The sequence below is a fragment of the Muntiacus reevesi genome, chromosome 8, assembly GCF_963930625.1.
Source record: "Muntiacus reevesi chromosome 8, mMunRee1.1, whole genome shotgun sequence".
Lineage (NCBI taxonomy): Eukaryota > Metazoa > Chordata > Mammalia > Artiodactyla > Cervidae > Muntiacus > Muntiacus reevesi.
This window is the reverse complement of record NC_089256.1, coordinates 51,136,829-51,158,646: the sequence shown is the minus strand read 5'-3', so window position 1 is coordinate 51,158,646 and position 21,818 is coordinate 51,136,829.

Below are 21,818 nucleotides of genomic sequence, written 5' to 3'. Positions count from 1 at the left end.
AGTCACCAGGAAAGCCCTTCTCTGCTAAACCTGCTTGTTATAAAAAATAATAAAATTTTTCTTTTAGGGGATAATCCACAGCATTAAAACTCCAATAACTTTCAGAGTCATCTACATAAAAAGTCCTCTTCAAAGAAGAACTTCAAAAGGACTGATAAAAGCAATTAAAAATAATGGAATTATACATTCCACTTACTTCTGAAGGTTCATTTCACTGCACTTCATTTTCTACTTTATCTTTTCTAGGACCCAAGTACGTGGGGAAAAACCCAAATTTTGGTTTGATAGAAGGAGACATTGAAAACAATGAAATAAGTTCTTTTCAAAAAAGTAAATTTTAGGCACCTGGATGCTAAGTAATATGTTTATTCCTATCTGTACAGATATTAAACTTATTCTTCCTGAACCTATTTTCATGATCAAAACAGAAACTATAAATCAAAATTTCTATAGAATTTTTTAAAAATATTTTTCTGCCAAAGAATGTGGCTTGTAAACTGGCATTATATGGAGTTAGTATGTTTTCAGCTACAAAAAGCAGAAGACTCCAACTCAAACTGGTTTAAAGAATAAGGATAGTTATCATTTCTTCTAACTGAAAGTTCGGAGGAAGGGGAAGACCAAACTTGGATCAACCAGCAGCTCAATAAAGCAGCAAGTATTCAATTTGTTTTATTCTTCTACTCTGCAGTTCTCAATTTCGGTTGGATCCAAGACTGCCTTGCTCAGTGGCTGAGGCAGTCCCAGGTATAGCATCCAGAAACAAAGATATTGAGGGAATTGACAGAAGCTTTCTCTTCCTTGTACTTTTTTTTTCAGAAGCAAGAAAACTTCTCCTAGAGGACTCCCGGCAGACTTCCAGCCAATGCTTTTGCTGCACTTGTGTGTATGTGTGCGTGCTAAATCTCTTCAGTTGTGCCTGACTATTTGTGACCCCATGGACTGTAGCCTGCCAGGCTCCTCTGTCCATGGGATTCTCCAGGCAAGAACACTGCAGTGGGTAGCGACCTTCTCAAAGGGAGCTTCACAACCCAGGAATCGAACCCACGTCTCTTTCATCTCCTGCATTGGCAGGCGGGTTCTTTACCACTACAGCCACATGGGAAGCCCTACTTGAGTGTATGCCTGTTCCTGAAGCAATGTCTGGCTTAAACCAGTCCTGCTGGGGACCACCACACTGGTCACCACAAAGAGAAAACAGTCATTTTCCAAGCTCCTTTACTGAAATGAATGCCATGTCTCCACCCAGAAACCAAACTTTTACTAGCCTGTGGAAATAAAAATATCTAAAAGAATAGAAACCAGAAATTTCAAAAAGGTGGGTCTGCATTTTCTTCTGACTGATGATAAACTGTCTTTCTCTCCCAGGGAGTCACCTTGCTTTCCAGAAAAATAATGGTTCCTGAAAACTGTGAAACATGAATTTGCTAATCTAATATTATTTTAAATGCTACAGAACAGTTTGCTATTGAGAACTCTTTGGTGAAAATTTTTTTTTAATGAAAAATGACCAGAATTCCAGAATAAATGATGGGTGGAATGTACAGATTGCTCCCCTCCATCTCCAAACATCACTTGAAAAATCACAAGTTAAGCAAAGTTATAACCTCATAACGCTTCCCTGGTGGCTCAGAGGGTAAAGCGTCTGCCTACAATGCGGGAGACCAGAGTTCAATCCCCAGGTCAGGAAGATCCCCTGGAGAAGGAAAGGGCAACCCACTCCAGTACTCTTGTCTGGAAAACCCCATGGACGGAGAAGCCTGGTTGGTCTATAGTCCATGGGGGTCACAAAGAGTTGGACACGACTGAGTGACTTTGCCTTCCCTTTCTAGCCTCATCAGGATAAACAGTAAGGTAAAGGAGTCATCAGCAACAATATTTCAGAGTCTGGAGACCTGATAAATGGTATTGGGCATAGCAGACCCTAGGAAGGTGAATTATAAAGCAGCCTATGGAAAAAATAAAAATAAAGCAGCCTATGGGAGGCCAAGAGATATTCTGATTTGATATCAAAAACTCTGAAAAGGCTTAAGAATTGGTGACGCCCGGTACCACTGGAAGTGGGGGTAACAGAGAGCTAAAATGTGAGGATTGGTTAAAACCTGTATAAGGGATGGTTAGATCCCTTATGGTTAGATTCCTTTGCTTCACATAGTAAGGACTTCCCTGTGCAGGAAACTGGGACTGATTCTCAATAAATGGTAAAAGAGAGAGTCTGCATTGAAGGTCCATACTAAAGACAGAGGTATCATATAGAAAACAGAAAACAGAGCAATTAAATGGACGCTTACATGCAATCTGTTGAGATCATTAACTCTCTTCTATCCAGTATCTTGAAAGCTGGAAATTCGATTATATGGTCCAGGAAGGGGAAGAGTATTATTCACTGGGGCAACTCACTAGCTCAAGAGAAAAGATAAGAAGATATTGACATTAGGGGTCCCTAGCCAGATCACTGTGTACTGAAAATCACAGTGGACAGGGCCCTTGCCCCATGAAGCTTCCAATCTGCTGTTAAGGCCCCACTTTTAAGTATATATAAACAGCAGTGATCACCAGACATGGGCGGAAAGTCTCTAATGTAAAAGAGGCCAGAACAAACAGAAAGAAAAAAGAAACTTGGATGGCAGAAACTATGCAAAAAGAATAAAACTTTAAAGAATCTATCATAATAACCTTGCAGAGATAAGACATTGCATCTGTGAAACAGGATATTGTGAGAACAGGATAAACCCGACTACAAATTAAAAATATGAAAACAGAAATGAAAAACTGAATAGAAAGATTAGAAAATTAAGGTGAAAAAATACCCCCAAAAAGTAGAGTGAAAAAACAGAGCATGAAAAATAAGGAAGAAATTTGTAAGAAAAAAGTTAAGGAAAAATTGTGGAGATTCAATATTTAAATAATAGGAGTTCCAGAAAGAAAATGGAAGAGAAAAAACCATCAAATAAACAGGGTCTTTTCTAATGAGTTAGCTCTTCACATCAAGTGGCCAAAATATTGGAACTTCAGCTTCAGCATAAGTCCTTCCAATGAATATTCAGGACTGATTTCTTTAGGATTGACTGGTTTGATTTCCTTGCAGTACAAGGGACTCTCAAGAGTCTTTTCCAACACCACAGTTCAAAAGCATCAATTCTTCAGCACTCAGCCTTCTTTACACTCCAGTTCTCACATCCACACATGACTACTGGAAAAACCACAGGCCTATGTCGGAAGAGTAATGTCTTGGCTTTTTAATATGTTGTCCAGGTTTGTCATAGCTTTTCTTCCAAGGAGCAAGCGTCTTTTAATTTCATGGCTACAGTCACCATCTGCAGTGATTTTGGAGCCCAAGAAAATAAAGTCTGTTACTGTTTCCATTGTTTCCCCATCTATTTGCCGTGAAGTGATGGGGCTGGATGCCATGCTCTTAGCTTTTTGAATGTTGAGTTTTAATCCTATAATTCATTATAGACTCAGCTAAGGATCCTCTCCTCCAGGAATCCTTCCCTGACTATACTTCCACCCTGGGAGGATGAAGGGCCACCCTTCTGGCCTTCCACTCCTTCTTCTGGTGAAGGATCCCATCTGTTTGGCCTTGAGAATAGGGAAGTAATACGAATTGGACCCCAGTGGTGCAGTGTTAAAGAATCCTCCTGCCAATGCATGAGACGCAGTTTTGATTTCCTGGGTTAGGAAGATGCCCTGGAGTTGGAAATGACAACACACTCCAGTATTCTTGCCTGGAAAATTCAATGGACAGAAGAACTTGGCTGGCTACAGTCCTTGGGATCACAAAGAGTTGGACAAGACTGAACTTTTAAGCATGCATGCACATAAGTGGACCAATCAAAGCATCCCACATTCCCCCAAAGCAAGCCAATAAGACTCCTCCCCTGGAGTTTTTCTAACTGAAACTGATAGAGGATAGTCCCTTAATTCCCTAAAAGTTAGTTTTTAGGGACCAGGTTCCCAAATAGTGGGAATAATGTCATTTGAAAGAAGTAAATCAACATCCAGAGAGAAGCAGAAATGAGAGATGTGGATAGAGACAAAGAATAGCTTTTCCCGTTAGCTGCAGCAGGGCAAAAAAAAAAAAAAAAAAAAAATGCTGTTTGTGGCCTAAATGTTTTTAAAAATGATAAAGTAGACATAACTAAGAGACATTTTCAGCAAATGTATACTGAATTTGAACATTTCCTGTCAGTAATCAAAAAAAACAGAATCAATGAAATTAGTCCCTTGAAATTAAATATTCAGTTGAAAGTTTAAACTGTATTTAATAGTATCTGAGCCAGTAACTTGGATTAACTATAAAATGGTTTGGATTTTTTGCAACCATACACACAAATATTTTAGATGAATGACGGTAAGCATTTTTTTCACTGTTTAAATTATGGAAATTATGAAGAAAAAAGATACCAATTGTGAGAGATCTTCAGTAAAGCTGCCACACCATCGTTCATAGAATTCAAGACTTTTTAATAACATCAAAAATCAATTGATTCAATATTCTAAAATTGCAAGTCCTTTCCTTTAGCTTCGGATGAGTCACATAATATAAAAGATTCTACTCAATTAATTTATATATAATTTACCGAAAAAGATGTCCAAAATTATGAAGAAATGTCTATTTATGGCCAACAAAACTGAACTCTTGGCATAGACATTTTTGGATCATGGATATCTGTGAAATAAGAATTTCCATTAGAAATGAAAAAATAGTTTCTAACATGCTGGATAGTGCTTCAACTACATTAAGAATTAAAAATCCAGATTTTATTAGAATTCTAAAGAGGCTGATGTTTTCCTCTGTGAAAGTATTTTTTCTCAGCTTTTGAAGAAGAATTATGTCAAGTGTCAAGGATATAACTGTTTTAATCTTTCAGTATACATATAAATATTATTGCCACTTTATAGAAATGCTGAAAACAAAGGCAATAAGTTCAATAATCTTGGGGGTTTTTTTTGTTTGTTTGTTTGTTTTTTACAAATGCTTGTGGGTTCAATGGAAATTTCTTTTTACAAAGATTTGTTCTAATTCAAGATTTTCTTGAAATGAGAATATGTGTGTGTGTTAGTCGTTCAGTCACATCTGACTCTTTGCGACCCCAAAGAAGCCTGCCAGGCTTCTCTGACCACGGGATCTTCCAGGCAAGAGTACTGGAGAGGGTTGCCATTTCCTGCTCCAAGAAGTGAGAATAATGCTTGCTAAATACTAAATAATCACAGACAAAATACTACCCTATCATACTGGACATGAATGAGCAAAATTTGAAGTTCTTAGGAGAGAAAAGTGTGTTTTTTTGTTTTTTGGTGACCTAGCTAAATAAGTATGAGAGTTTACAATGAAGCTGAAGCTATTTATAATAAAAAATCAACCATAATGTTTTGTACATTTTCTAACATGAATTGATATGCAGAAGATTTTAATTGTAATAGCATCCTTTAAATTTGCTGCTAAGCTCAATTCCAGAAAAATAAACAACCCAATTAAAAAATGGGCCAAAGAACTAAACAGACATTTCTCCAAAGAAGACATACAGATGGCTAACAAACACTTGAAAATATGTTCAACATCACTCATTATCAGAGAAATGCAAATCAAAACCACAATGAGGTACCATCTCCTGTCAGTCAGAATGGCTGCTATAAAAAAGTCTACAAACAGTAAATGCTGGAGAAGGTGTGGAGAAAAGGGAACCCTCTTACACTGTTGGTGGGAATGCAAACTAGTACAGCCACTATGGAGAACACTTTGGAGATTCCTTAAAAAACTGGAAATAGAACTGCCATATGACCCAGCAATACCACTTCTGGGCATACACACTGAGGAATCCAGATCTGAAAGAGACACGTGCACCCCAATGTTCATCACAGCACTGTTTATGATAGCCAGGACATGGAAGCAACCTAGATGCCCATCAGCAGATGAATGGATAAGGAAGCTGTGGTACATATACACCATGGAATATTACTCAGCCGTTAAAAAGAATGCATTTGAAACAGTATTAATGAGATGGATGAAACTGGAGTCTATTATACAGAGCAAAGTAAATCAGAAAGAAAAACACCAATACAGTATATTAATGTATATATATGGAATTTAGAAAGTTGGTAACAGTGACCCTATATGTGAGACAGCACAAGAGACACAGATGTAAAGAACAGACTTTTGGACTCTGTGGGAGAAGGTGAGGGTGGGATGATTTGAGAGAATAGCATTGAAGCATGTATATTATCATATGTGAAACAGATCCCAGTCCAGTTTCAATGAATAGACAGGGTGCTCAGGGCTGGTGCACTGGGATGACCCAGAGGGATGGGACGGGGAGGGAGGTGGGAGGGGGGTTCAGGATGAAGAACACATGTACACCCTTGGCTGATTCATGTCAATGTATGGCAAAAACCACCACAGTATTGTAAAGTAATTAGCCTCCAATTAAAATAAATTTTAAAATGTGCTGCTAAAGTACAAGAAAATTTGAAGAATGCTTTGTTGATATCAGCAAGTAGAGAAATGCTTTTCAATTTATGCCATGTCTTTGAATTCTATCCTAATGATACTAGTTGACTCAAGAGTTAATTTACTGAATTTGAACAGAAATAGTATTGAAACTAATATGCTTTCATGTCTCAAAGTTAAATTTACTCTTCTGAAAAAGATTAAGCAGTTTTGGTGACATGAATATAAATAGTAAAGAAAAATTACCTTTTGGTATTCTATTCAGTTACCAGAAAACTTTTAAGTTGTTTGAAACAACTTAAGCATGTTAATTTACTTTTTCAACTATAAATTTATGTAAATTACAGATAAAATATTTCCAGTGAAAATTTAGTGCCCACATTAACACAAACTGTTAAAAACACACTCATGACTTGTTTTTTAAAAAAGGATGTAAAATATCTCATTAATAATTTTATATTGAGTACACGCTGAAATTATAATATTTTGGATATATTGTGTTAAATATATTATTAAAATTAATCTCATCTTTTTTTTTCTTTAATGTGGTAACCAGAAAATTTAAACTTACATCTGTGTTTCATGTTATATTTCTCTTGGGAAAAAATCATACATTCCTTCATCAGGATTTGTGTCTTAAGATACTGTATATATTCCCACATGTTGTATGCCAGAGATTGTTAAAGGCTTTACAAACACCTAACCTCAAAACAACTCTATGAGCTAACTTTACTAATTAGGAAAAAAGAGGCTCAGAGATAAGTAATTTGCTCAAGATCACACAGCTAGTGAGTAGTATGTGAAAGTTAGTCACTCAGTTGTGTCCGACTCTTTGAGACCCTATGGACTGTAGTCTGCCAGGCTCCTCTGTCCATGGAATTCTCTAGGCAAGAATATTGGAGTGGGTAGCCATTCCCTTCTCCGGGGGTCTTCCCAACCAAGGGGTTGAATACTGGTCTTCTCTGCATTGCAGGCAGGTTTTTTAGCAATAAACCACAGGAAGTAAGTAGTATAAACAGACTTTATAATCAAGGTCTGTTACATCCTCAAACTGGAGCCCTTAATCACAACTGTGGCACCTACCATATGTCCAATATCAGTGTTTCCATGCAGGAATCCCTTCCCTGCATTTCTTTGGAAATTTGGAATTTACATTTCTAATCCTGAATACCAAGAAAAATCAGTCAAGAAATTTAAGAAAAGGATTATAATGAGAATTAAAGATTAATAGACATTACTTATCAAAGGTATCCACTGACATCAAATCAAAGGCAAGAGCAGGAAGCACTGACCTGTGGAGTTGAAGGCTAAGGTTGGCACTTCTGGGAACTGAGACAGGAGCCTGTAGAGGAGATGTCACAGTCTCACTGGTCAGCATTGCTTGTTATAAATGTGTGTTTCTGGACACATCTGCCACTAATGATGAATCACTGCTCCAAACATAATAAATATTAATGTTTCTATGTATAGTAAGCATTAATATAAACTAGTTTTGGAAGTAAAATAATTCCTTAATTTGGCAATTTCCACACAGATTCTGTGAGGTGCTTTATTCTTGCTGGGAAACCTGGCACTATTCAAATACTACCTGAAGATATTCACTGGTGTTCCTCAGTGTTTGAATATTTGCTATAAGCATTATAACAAATTTAGGCAATTTAACTTCTTTAAAAGTTTACCAGGGTATATGTGATTTTATATATATATATATATATATATATACACACACACACACATATATATAAATCAAGTACAAGTATTTTACAAAGGCTACCAAACAATATTTATTTATTAAACAGAATTTTTAGATATCCTTCATAATGAATAAAGAGTATGGAAAATATTGCAAAGTATTTTTACAACAACTTTTGATTTTGGTAATTACTGTGGGGCCCCAGAAATTCCAATTTTTCATTCCCAATTCCCAAAGATTGTCTTTCAGGAATCTGGAAATAGAAATAGATCCCAAGACATCTTAGGCCTTTAAGACTGTTAAAAGAAAGAAAAAGAGAGTGATGGTTAGGATCCAGAACACAGGGATCTCTCTCTCATGGAAGTAAGAGGGAAGCAGGAGAGAACTGGATACAAAGACAAATAAACATTTAGCTGTGGAATAAGTCGACAGAGAAAAACAAATACCTCCTGGTATAACTTACATGTGGAATCCAAAGTCAAATCCATAGAAACAGAGAGTGGAAAAGTGGTTGCCAGGGGCTGTGAGGTGGAGGAAACAGGAAGAGATGGGTCAAAGGGTACAAACTTCCAGCTAGAAGATGAGCACGCTCTAATGCACAACATGGGGATTATTGTTGTTAACTCTGTACTATATAATTGCAATTTGCTGGAAGAGTAGAATTTGTGTTCACGCACACACACAAAGATAAATATATGAGGTGACAAACATGTTAATTAACTAAATGAGGGGAATCCTGTCACAATGTATACGTTTATCAAATCATCATCAGGTACATTTTTAATATGCTACAATTTTTTTGGTCAATTATACCTCAATAAGGCTGATAAATGCTTATTCAATAGTAAAACCTGCCTTTCACTTCTGAAAAAAAAATCTGTAACTCTGGTTAGGAAGTTTTGATGTTTCCATGGAATGGTCTCTGTTTTCCACTGAAGTAAAGGTAGGGGTCATCTGTTGGGCGAGAGGCAGGAAGCGGCAGCAGAGGGTTCTTAGCTTTGTAAAGGTTTAAATTGCCCTTGAGGGGGATGAGCATTGTTTTGGGGATACGTAGCAACGGGTTTGTGGATGCCTTTCTCAGCTGAAGCCCCCAGCACTCGCTAGAGAAGGGAGGCAAGGCAGGCTCCCAGTGCTCCTGGACCCCAGTGATCGTCTCTGTAGACATAGAGCTACCCACAAGCGCATGCACACGCACACACTCACACACGCACACTCTCATACACACACCCAGAACTGCTGAACTGCTATGCAATGTCCCCCTGACCATGGTGTGAGCTGTCACAGAGCGGGAGGTCAGCATTACCAAGAACACCAGGAAAGAAGTCACCACAAACAGTATGTGAGAGGGAGTGGGAGGGGAAGACAGTCCAGGAAAGAGGGCACCTTAGATAACTGGATCTAGAGCCAGAAATGACTGCCTTTGCGACCTCTCTCTTCCCAACAAAACCATGCTTGTCAGCTTTCGGAGGAACCTAAACTCGGCTCCTTCTTCTCAATGAACTAAGAGTCAGATGACGTGGTTTCGAACCTCAGCTGGGCCACTAGCTCCGTAAGCGGTGCTTGGCTTCTCTGGGGTCCCGTGTTCCAGGCGTCCGATGTGCTGGTGAGTGAGGCTTGGGGGCAGGACACCGTTTTGCTTGTCTCTAGAGCTATGTAAGCTTTTTATTGCAAGGAACAGAGACCCTCACAGGTTATCTCAATTCATGAAGGCTGTTGCAGGAGTGCGGTAGCAAAGAGGAAGGCAAGAGTCACAGAGGAACCCAGACATGGCATAGCTGGATCTGCGAAGCCTGGCTCGGAGCTCTGCACCTGGGGGCACGTGCAGAGTCCAGGAAGCCCACTGGGGGTTAGCTGTCTACGTGCAGCAGCCCTGGTTCTCCCCTCTTACCTGTGCTGGCTTCTCTCTCTGCTTCTCCTTGGAGGCCTGCTTGCTTCTGCCCCTCATGGACCATTCAGAGAAAACCCATGTGACTCAGCTGATCACTCATCTACCTTGTTTGGATTAACCTTTTGAGCCAAGCTGCCTCATAGAACAGCTCCTCAACCCACGATCTGCTTCTCCCAGGTCAGGTGTCCACACCAACCCTGTCAGCCTCGACAGACTGTGGCCCCTGGAGCTAAGTCTCCTCCCCCACAGCATCTGTGAGACCTCAGGTACCTTGTTCCCCAGGGTTCCCCAGGGTGCCCAGGGTGAGGTTAACTTCCCCCAACCCCATCCTCCATCTCCTAGTAACACTTAATTGTGTATCTGCTGGTGCCAGACTTGGAATAGGCTGGTTCACATCACCCCATGTAGTTCTCTCCACAACTCCCCAAGTTTAGAGTCCCTTCATTTCAGAGACAGAAACTGAGACCCTGTTAATAAAAGTCACCAGGATGTGAGCAGCAGAACCAGAATTAAAACATTAAAACATAGTCCTACGTAATTCTAAGACCTATTTTCTTTCTCTTCTGTTGTCCTTATTTTCATTTGCAATCTTTCTAGCCAATTTCTCTGTGAGAGCCTACATCCCAAAGAATATAATCATTTATTCAAGAGAAGGGCAGCCAGGGCATGATTCTGACAAGAACCATGCCGATCGACTGCCTTCCCCAGGCAGAAGGGCAAGGGGTCTCCAGCCAGCCCTCCCTCCTAGGAGAGCCTGGCCTGGCATCAAGAGAGGCCACGGCAGCAACCCCACCACACATGCCCTCAGTGCCTCCTCCCCAGGCCAGCTGGGGTGCAGAGGAGCAGTCTAGAAATCAATTAAAACAGACCAATTATTCTCAGACTGTAGTTTAAACCATATCAGAAAAATTCCCTATAAATAAAATTGGGTAGCAACCCTGGCAAACCAGTACTAGTAATTAAATCAATTGATGTTGGTAATTATTTTTTCATAAAACTTGGTTACTTCCCACCTCCAATAAATCTACCCATGATAATTCTGTAATATGTATTCATTGCACACAAAACCAGGAGTCATTATTAAGTGTGCTATGAATATGCACTGAGCTTCGTGCCTTCACCAAAGACCTTGAATGGTGCATGGTTTCCTGCAGCCCATGAGCCATCACCCAGGCCTCACAGACACCAGGATGGCTCTGGCTGGGGTCTGAAGTTACAGCATGGGATAATGCAAACCTTTCAACACTTCTGGTTTTTTATAAGAAACTGCCAGTATCAGGGAAGGACATCCTAATAAGATGGTGGCAGAGAGTACCATGGAGACCATTAAAGGAGTTAGACAAGTCAAGCACGCTTCTTTTGCTTCCCCTGGCCCTCCAAGCCAGGTTCCCCTGACTCCAGATCAGTGCTCTGTCCAGATTTGGGGGTCAGATGAGGTGCCCCAGGCAACAGGTGTTGAGACCTAAGAGCCACTGACCATATGAGAAAGGAAGACAGTTTCTTTTCCTCTCTCTCCAAACGGGAACCGCTGGGACTTTGGCTCCTAGAGCAGCTGCCCAGCTGCCCATTTTCTGCTTGGATATAATTGCAGTGTGTGAACTTTACAGTCTTATGCTTCCCTTCTCCATCTGTGGCTGAATTGGCAATTCAAAGGAGCAGTCGCCCTTCCTAACTGGAAGCCAGAAAGGTCCTTTCTCTGTAGTCCGTGGGGAACCCAGCTGCTTCCTTGGGGTCAGAAGAGGACTGGAAGGATCCCCAAAGCCCCATCAGACTCTCTTAGAGCTGCCAGAGAATCACACCGATGTTTGTCAGGTCAAAGGAGGAGGGGGACAGGAGCAGACATTTCCGTATTTATTATTTAGCATCAGTTTAAAAGGTTGACAAGCCCCAGACACAGACACATCATATTGATTCCCAAAACCCAAGTATGTCTGTTCAAGTGTGAGTTAGCCCTGTCAGCTGTGCCGCCTCAGGCCATTTCCACTCAGAGGTGAATGCTTATTCTTTCAGGGAAATTTTCCTGGTCTTTGGTTTTAATCTGAATAAATCCCTTATCCCTAAAGACACTCACGGTCACCTCCTTCACCTCCTGGGTCAAGGGAACACAGCATTATTTGAAGTAGGATACAATAGGAAAAGGAGTACGTCAAGGCTGTATATTGTCACCCTACTTATTTAACTTATCTGCAGAGTACATCATGAGAAACGCTGGGCTGGAAGAAGCACAAGCTGGAATCAAGATTGCCAGGAGAAATATCAATAACCTCAGATATGCAGATGACATCACTCTTACGGCAGAAAGTGAAGAAGAATTAAAGAGCCTCTTGATGAAAGTGAAAGAGGAGCATGAAAAAGTTGACTTAATGCTCAACATTTCAGAAAACTAAGATCATGGCATCTGGTCCTGTCACTTCAATGGCAAATAGATGGGGAAACAGTGGAAGCAGTGGCTGACTTTATTTTGGGGGGTTCCAAAATCATTGCAGATGGTGATTGCAGCCATGAAATTAAAAGACGCTTACTCCTTGGAAGGAAAGTTATGACCAACCTGGACAGCATATTAAAAAGCAGAGACATCACTTTGTCAACAAAGGTCTGTCTAGTCAAGGCTATGGTTTTCCCAGTGGTCATGTATGGATGTGAGAGTTGGACTATAAAGAAAGCTGAGTGCTGAAGAATTGATGCTTTTGAACTGTGGTGTTGGAGAAGACTCTTGAGAGTCCCTTGGATTGCAAGAAGATCCAACCAGTCCATCCTGAAGGAAATCAGTCCTGGGTGTTCGTTGGAAGGACTGATGCTGAAGCTGAAACTCCAATATTTTGGCCACCTGGTGCAAAGAGCTGACTCATCTGAAAAGACCCTGATGTTGGGAAAGATTGAAGGCAGGAGGAGAAGGGGACGACAGAGGATGAGATGGTTAGATGGCATCACCAACTCAATGGACATGAGTTTGGGTTAACTCTGGGAGTTGGTGATGGACAGGGAGGCCTGGCGTGCTGCAGTTCATGGGGTTGCAAAGAGTCAGACACAACTGAGTGAACTGAACTGAACTGAACTGAATAGGGAATGTTTCTTCCCATATGACACCCTGATTCTAGACAGACTATGACTGTGGTCAACCTTGGGCCTTTCTCTATAACAGCGTGGTGACTTGCAGTGACCCTACCTACTCAAGGGAAAAATCCACCCATCTGTATCCTGAACAGCTCTTCCCACTGCTCTCCATTTAATTGTTCCACTTATCAGATTTTTACAGGATCAGATATAATAATAAAAGAAGCAACAATGAAACAAGGGCAGAAAAATTGAAGGTGATGGGGGATGAGATTATTATGATTCAAAACAGGTTAGGAGGACCTACTGTAGTTATGCATGAAAGAAGATAGTAATAGAGTTCTGCTTATTTAATAAAAGGCATGTAAGATGGTCAAAGAAGATAAATGTCACTTGAGACAATATTCATCAAAATGTTCAGAGTTTGGTAGGTAATCCATATCTTGTTAATTAATCCATATGGGGTGTTTTAAAGGCTAATATCCACTGTTTTCCACAGAGATATCCATTTGATTGAACACTATTTGTTAAAAAAGACTTTTATTTTCCCCATTGAACTGCCTTTACTCCTTTGTCGACTATCAAGTAATCATACACATGTAGTTCTCTTTGTTTTATCTGAATTCTCTATTTTTTTCCATTGATTTCCATGCATAACTTTTCAAATTTGACACTGTCTTTATTATAATGCTTTATGGTTAGTTTTTCAGTTGATGGTGTAAAAAGCTCTCTAACTTAAAAAAAAATTGATTTGGTTTTTCTGGGTCCTTTGTATTTCCAAATAAATTCTAGAATCAGCTTGCCAATTTGTGTTTTTAAAAAGTTCACTTGAATTTCTATTTGTTGCTGTGGTTCAGTTGCTCAGTCATGTCTGACTCCTCGAGACCCTATGGACTGCAACACCCTAGGCTTCCTGGTCCTTCACCATCTTCCCAAGTTTGCTCAAACTCACATTCATCGAGTCAGTGATCTCATCCAACCATATCATCCTCTGTCATCCTCTTTTCCTGCATTAAATCTTTCCCAGCATTAGGGTCTTTTCTAAGGAGTCATCTTTTCACATCAGATAGCCCAAGTATTGAAGCTTCAGCTTTAGCATCAGTCCTTCCAATGAATATTCAGGATTGATTTCCTTTAGCAAATCACTGGAGAAGGGAATGGCAAACCACTTCAGCATTCCTGCCTTTAGAACCCCATGAACAATGTGAATTTTTATTGAGATTGTGATAGTGTGTGTCAGGGAGAATAGCTATCTTAACAACACTGAGTCCTCTAATTCTTGAACATAGTATGTCTATCCATCTCTCCATTTATTTAGTCTTCAATTTCTCTCATCAATTTTTAATTTTCTTTGTAAAGGTCTTGGACATATATGGTTAGATAAACACCTAAGTGATTTATGTTATGGGGGGCACTATCAAAATTTCCCTGATTGCCCTAGTATTAACATTTCTCATTAGAATTGTCTAGTTCTCCTTCTAATTATGTCCATTTTTTTCTCAGTACATTTTGAAGTCCTTTTACTGGATGCATGCACATTTATAGTGGTTATATCTTCCTGTGAAACCTTTCCCCTTCCTGTGAAATTATGAAACACATGCTGAAGTGTTTCTTTATGTGATACTCTTTATCTTAAAGTGTATTTTATCTGATATTAATATAGCCACTACAACATTTTATGCTTTCTGTTTGCATGATTTTTTATCCTTTTTTATTCAATCTATCTGTGTCATAATATTTAAAGCTCATCTCTTATGGAGATCATGTAATTGGGTCTCTTTTAAAAATTCATTCCAATAATCTCTGCCTCTTAATTGGGATGCTCAGTTCATTTCTGTCTTATCAATGACAGAATGGTATCAATTATCAATGTCATTATTGACATGCTTGAATTTATTTTTTTTATTATTTTTTTTTTTTTGTAATTGAAATGATTTATTTGGGTTAATTCAACATGTGTATTACTATTTTGTAAATTTCTACAGTTTGATTGTAAATGATGATTTCAGGGAATTTACCAGAGCAGGACCCTGAGGGACCTTCATGGGGGCAAACCTTTGTGACATGCTTGAATTTAGATCAGCGTTCTGTTCTTTGTCTCTTATTTGTGTCATCTGATTTTTTTTTTCTTCTTTCTGCCACTTTTTCGGTTAACTGAATATTCTCTAGAATTGCATTTTAATTTTTCTATGGAATTTTTAGTTACAGATCTTTGCATTGTCTTTAAGTGGTTGCTCTGGATATTTCAATGATAATCCTTAGTTTTAACGTTCTCTTTAGAGTTAATGTTAAGCTATTTCATGTAAAAATGTAAGAACCTTCTAATTCTACATTCGTTTTAACTTATATCTTATATGCTATCGTTTAACATATATCTTTTAACTATAGCATTTTAACTTATAATTTTTATGCTACTTCTGATAAGTATTACACTTTACATTGCTCTAAAAGCCCCACAATGCAATGTTATAACTTTTGCTCTAAACTGTAAAATAGATTTTCAAGAAATTAAGAAAAAAAAGATAACTTTATTTTTTATTTTTTTATTTTTTTTAATTTTTCAGTGGGTTTTGTCATACATTGATATGAATCAGCCATAGAGTTACACGTATTCCCCATCCCGATCCCCCCTCCCACCTCCCTCTCCACCCGATTCCTCTGGGTCTTCCCAGCCCACCAGGCCCGAGCACTTGACTCATGCATCCCACCTGGGCCGGTGGTCTGTTTCACCATAGATAATATACATGCTGTTCTTTTGAAACATCCCACCCTCACCTTCTCCCACAGAGTTCAAAAGTCTGTTCTGTACTTCTGTGTTTCTTTTTCTGTTTTGCATATAGGGTTATCGTTACCATCTTTCTAAATTCCATATATATGTGTTAGTATGCTGTAATGTTCTTTATCTTTCTGGCTTACTTCACTCTGTATAATGGGCTCCAGTTTCGTCCATCTCATTAGAACTGATTCAAATGAATTCTTTTTAACGGCTGAGTAATATTCCATGGTGTATATGTACCACCGCTTCCTTATCCATTCGTCTGCTGATGGACATCTAGGTTGCTTCCATGTCCTGGCTATTGTAAACAGTGCTGCGATGAACATTGGGGTGCACGTGTCTCTTTCAGATCTGGATTCCTCAGTGTGTATGCCCAGAAGTGGTATTGCTGGGTCATATGGCAGTTCTATTTCCAATTTTTTAAGAAATCTCCACACTGTTTTCCACAGTGGCTGTACTAGTTTGCATTACCACCAACAGTGTAAGAGGGTTCCCTTTTCTCCACACCCTCTCCAGCATTTATTGCTTGTATACTTTTGGATGCAGCCATCCTGACTGGCGTGTAAACCATACACAAAAATAAACTCAAAATGGATTAAAGATCTAAATGTAAGACCAGAAACTATAAAACTCCTAGAACATAGGCAAAACACTCTCCGACATAAATCACAGCAAGATCTTCTATGACCCACCTCCCAAAAAAGATAACTTTAAAAGTGCACACCCACAAAGTTACCATTTATTCCCTTCTTTGTTGGGGGAGTGGGTGTGACTCCCACTCTGCAAGTGCATGTGACTTGCAGAATCTGGTTCCCTGTATCTGCAGAATCCCTGGTTCCCAAACCAGGGATTGAACCTGGATCACCACAGTCAAAGTACCAAGTCCTAACAAATGGACTGCCAGGGGATTCCCCAAAATTACTATTTCTGGTACTCTTTTTATCTTCTTGAAGATCTGATCTTCCATCTGGTACTATTTTCCTTTAGTCCTTTAGTATTGCTTGGAGTGCAGATTTGCTAGTAATGAATTATCCTAGTTTTCCTTTATCTGAAAATGACTTTATTTTTTTCTCCATCCTTGAAGGATACTTTTTTACTGGATATAGAATTCTGGGTTGATAATTTTTACTTTCCACATTTTACTTTTTTAAATTTTAGAATAATATTTTATTTATAGAAAAGCCATAAAGATTGTGTAGAGAGTTTTCATAAACCCCACACCCAGTTTCTTTTATTATTAACATCTTCCATAGTATTGTATACTTGAATTCATATTTTCTGGAAGAGATGGTGGACAATATGTATAATTTCTTCTTTAAATATTTGGTTGAGTTCACTAGTAAAATCTTACAGCCCTGATGCTTTTGAGGGAGAAGGTTATTAGTTTTTTACTCAATTTCTTTAATAGATACAGGCCTACACAGACTATTTCTTCTTGTATGAGTTTTAGTAGTCTGTGTCTTTCAAGGAATCAGTTCATTTCATCTAAGTTGTTAAATTGGTGAACACAGAGTAGTTCATAATATTCCTTTATTATCCTTTATTGTCTATAGGATCAGTAGATGGGTCTTCTTTTATTTCTAATACTGGTAATTTGTATCTTTCTCTTTTTCTCCTGGTTAGTCTTCCTAGAGTTTTGTCGGTCTCACTGATCTTTTTTTTTTAAATTGGACCTTGAGTTTATTGATTTTTCTCTATTTTTCCCTGCTTTTAATTTTATTGATTTCTGCTCTAATTTGTATTATTTTCCTATTCTTGCTTTAGGTTTAAATTATTTTTCTTTCTCTAGTTTCCTAAAGTAGAAGTTTAGATTACTGATTTTAAATCTTTATTCTTTTCTAATATATGCATTCAATGCTATAAATTTTCCTATAAACACTGCTTTCACTGCATCCTGAAAATTTTGATCAGTTGTATTTTCATTTTTGTTTAGCTAAAAATATTTCTCTTGAAACTTTTTCTTTAACCCATGTGTTATTCAGAGGTGTTTGGCTTAATCTCCAAATATTTGGAGATTTTCCAGCTTTCTATTATTGATTTTTAGTTTAATACTTCTGTAGTCTGAGAATATGCTTTATATGATTTATATTTCCTTAAATTTATTAACATGTGTTCTATGGCCCAGGATATGATCTATCTTCATGAATGTTCCTATAAGCTTCAGAAGAATATGTATTCTGCTGTTTGGGGATGGAGTATTTTAGAAATGTCAATAAGATCAAGTTGATTGATAATGCCATTCAGTTCAACTATATTCTTACTGATTTTCTGTCTGCTTGATTTATCAATTCCTGAAAGAGGTGCAGTGAAGTCTCCAACTATACTAGTAAATTTTGTCCACTTCTCCTTGAGTTATATCTTGTTTTGACTCACATATTTCATATTTGTCGTTAGATGCATATCCATTTAAAGTTGTTATATCTTCTTGGAAAATTGGTCCCTTTATCATTCCGTATGTCCTTCTTTATCTTTGATAATTTTCTTCATTCTGAAGTGAGTTTTGTTTGAAATTAATATAGTTATTCCAGTTTTTTTCCTGATTTGTTTTAGCATGGTATTTCTTCCTCCTCCCCCTCATGCTTAATGTATCCAAGTCTTTATATTTAAAGTAGGTTTCTTGTAGTTGTGTTGTTCTTTTATTCATTCTGACAATATGTCTTTTAATTGGTATATTTAGACCATTCATGTATAAAGCAATTATTGACATAGTTGGATTAATACTTACCATATTTGTAATGCTTTTCTGTTCATTACATTTATTCTTTGTTTCATAATTTCCCTCTCCTCTTCTGCCTTTTCTGGTTGTAAGTGAGCATTTAATGTGATTTCATCTTTTCTCCTCTCTTAGCATAACTGCTGCTGCTGCTGCTAAGTCGCTTCAGTCGTGTCCGATTCTGTGCGACCCCATAGATGGCAGCCCACCAGGCTCTGCCATCCCTGGGATTCTCCAGGCAAGAACACTGGAGTGGGTTGCCATTTTCTTCTCCAATGCATGAAAGTGAAAATTGAAAGTGAAGTCGCTCAGTCGTGTCCAACTCTTCTCAACCCCATGGACTGCAGCCCACCAGGCTCCTCTGCCCATGGGATTTTCCAGGCAAGAATACTGGAGTGGGGTGCCATTGCCTTCTCCCATAACATAACAAATAAATTTAATTAAAAATTTTAATGGTTTCCCTAGAGTTTGCAACACATACGTTAAAACTAACCTAAGTATATTTTTAAATACCACTATACCACATTACTTGTAGTGTAGGTACCTTGTAACAGTGTTTCCAATTCCTCTCTCTCATCCCTCTGACATTGCTGTCATTCATTTTACTTATCAATAAGCTATGTTCACACAATGCATTGTTACTACTTCTTAAGAAAATAGTTATCTTTACTATCAATTAAGAATAAGAAGAATTAAATATTCTATTTTACCTTTATTTACTTTTTCTCCAAAACTCTCTCATTACGTAGTTAAAAACCATGTTTAAAAAGGGGGCTCACCCTATGACATCTCTTTTTGCTAAATGTTGATTCCCTTCCAGTTTCTGTCTGCTCTTAAATGCCTTCAGCTAGTTGTTTTTTTATTTTCTTCAGAGTTTATCATTGTTGTCTTCAGGAGGGTTGTCTTTTAATACATGCTACTCCATTACTGTAAGACAAGCACCTTCTTGGGGCTATTACATTCATTTTTTTTTTTACATTCATTTTTATATGAGGTATTGGTTTGTAATTTTTCTCCCTTGATCATTCTTATCATTCAAGATCATGCAGACTTCATGGATAAAAAGAGTTTATCCATCACTATCAAATATAGATTTGGACTTTTTAAAAATTACCCTAATTAAATTTTCCTTCTATGTGTCCTTATTCCATCATTCATTCCATCAGTTATTCAGATTCTACTTATGCTACCATGGGTGAAGCACTGGGAAAAAGATGAATAAACTCTATTCCCTACTCCTAAGGAGCCCCAAGTCTAGTGCAGTGACCTAATCAGATCTCACATTTGTCTAGCCCAAAGTCTTTTTGCACATGACATCATGCTCAGTCCCCACAAGAAGCCTGTGAAATCTATGTGACAGCTATTGCAGTCCCTGCCTAACAGACTTCCTGCCCCCCTCTAACCTCTAACCATCATTAAATCAGGGTTTCACTGCCGTGACTAACCTGGAGCCATAGAAAGCTTGTAATGGACATGTAAGAAAGAAATTTTGGTTGTGTTGAGTCTCTGAGATTGGGGAATAACTTGTTACCAAAGCATAACTGGGACAGATATAATTGTTTCTTTGAGGTGTCCCTCAGGACCACCCACAGCAAATGTTATTGTATCCCCTAAAGAGTCATCCAGTTTCTGTGAAAATTCATCTGGTTTCTTTTACTTGATGCATTAACAGACAGACATAAATATGATTTTATTTCTGGATCTAATCATTCTGAAATTCAGAGAGGTGAAGGAGTTACTTAAAATCACACAACTTGTAAATCAAAGAGTTGGGACCTGAATGTAGATCTCCTAACTCCCAGTCCAGTCTTTTCCTACATTATAATCTCCCTCATTTTGAAACTCCTCTATTTTGTTAGTGTATTTTTAGCTATATTTAAGGTTGTGTCATGTTTATGAGATTAATTGGGAAGACGAGCTGTATTTTGATCCAGTCGTTCGTGTTGTCTAAGAGGAGAAAACGAGTCTGTGTATGACCCTTAAAAAGAGGTTCTTTCTGGCAGTTCCTGCCCAGAGAGACACAGGAAAAGTCAGCACAGCCTCCCTCTAGGCTGGCCGACTGACCTAGTTTAATCAGAGAATATCTTTGAACCAGTGAGGGGAATGAGGACCTTTCATCCAATGAGAGTCGTAGAGTCATTGTGGACAAGCAACCAGCTGGTTATCAACAGTGGGCAGCTGTATAAACGGACTAGTGCCTTTCTGCCTGAGAAGTGCTTTGGATGACTCTGAAATCCTGTCAGGAAACTAAAGGGAAGAGAAGAAATAAAGTGGACTGTTATGTTAGCCAGTAGCTAAAAGCATTTTTTTTAAGTTATTATTATTTAGAATGTTCTCTCAACATATTTTCCAACTGAAATGTATGGTAGTCACAGAGGAGAAATCTGGCTGACATGACCTTAAATGAACAATCAGATTTAACATCCCCTATAATGGGACAGGCACCTTGTGCTGTCCCCTCAAGAGATACAATGGAAGTAAACAATATTTATGTACTGTTCCTGTTGAAAATGCTTAACATAAATCATGTAGAAACAGTCAGAAGCATTCAAAACATTCAAGTTTGTGAAACAGCTTACCTAGACTCCTCAAAAACACCAGTGTCACAAAAGGTATTTTTTAAAGTTGTGGGGACTATTCCAATTGAAAATAGACTAAAAAGACATGGCAACTAAAGGCAGTGTATGATTCCCATCGTATCCTAGAAATTTTAAATCCAGTTATCACGGCTACTGGAAAACTTGAATAGGGACTACATATCTGATCACAGTTTTGTATACTTGTTAAGTTTCCTTAGAGTGACTGTGGTTATGTAGGAGAACGTTCTGTTTTTATTCACATGGCATTAAAGAGTGAAAAATTGTGGTGTCTGTGACATACTCTCACACGGTTAAACTACCTTAAATGTGTATATGTACTCACATATATACATATTTTAATATACAAATGTATGTGCACGTGTGTGCAGAGACAGAGAGATAAAACTAATATGACACAACATTAAAGCTGGTGAATCTAGCTGTAGGATATGTGGGTATTCAATGCAGTAGTCTGAATTTTCTTTTCTTGAAGCATTAGAGAAAAGTACTCAGATCATAAGTGTATTTGAAAATTTTTCTGTAGGATTAAAAATATTAAAATAAGACTTTGCAGGGGGAAAGTAGCAGTCAGAGTAAGTCATCTACACTAAAAAGAAGAGTTACAAATACTGTTTGAAAAACAGGTTATATATAGTTTGAGTTA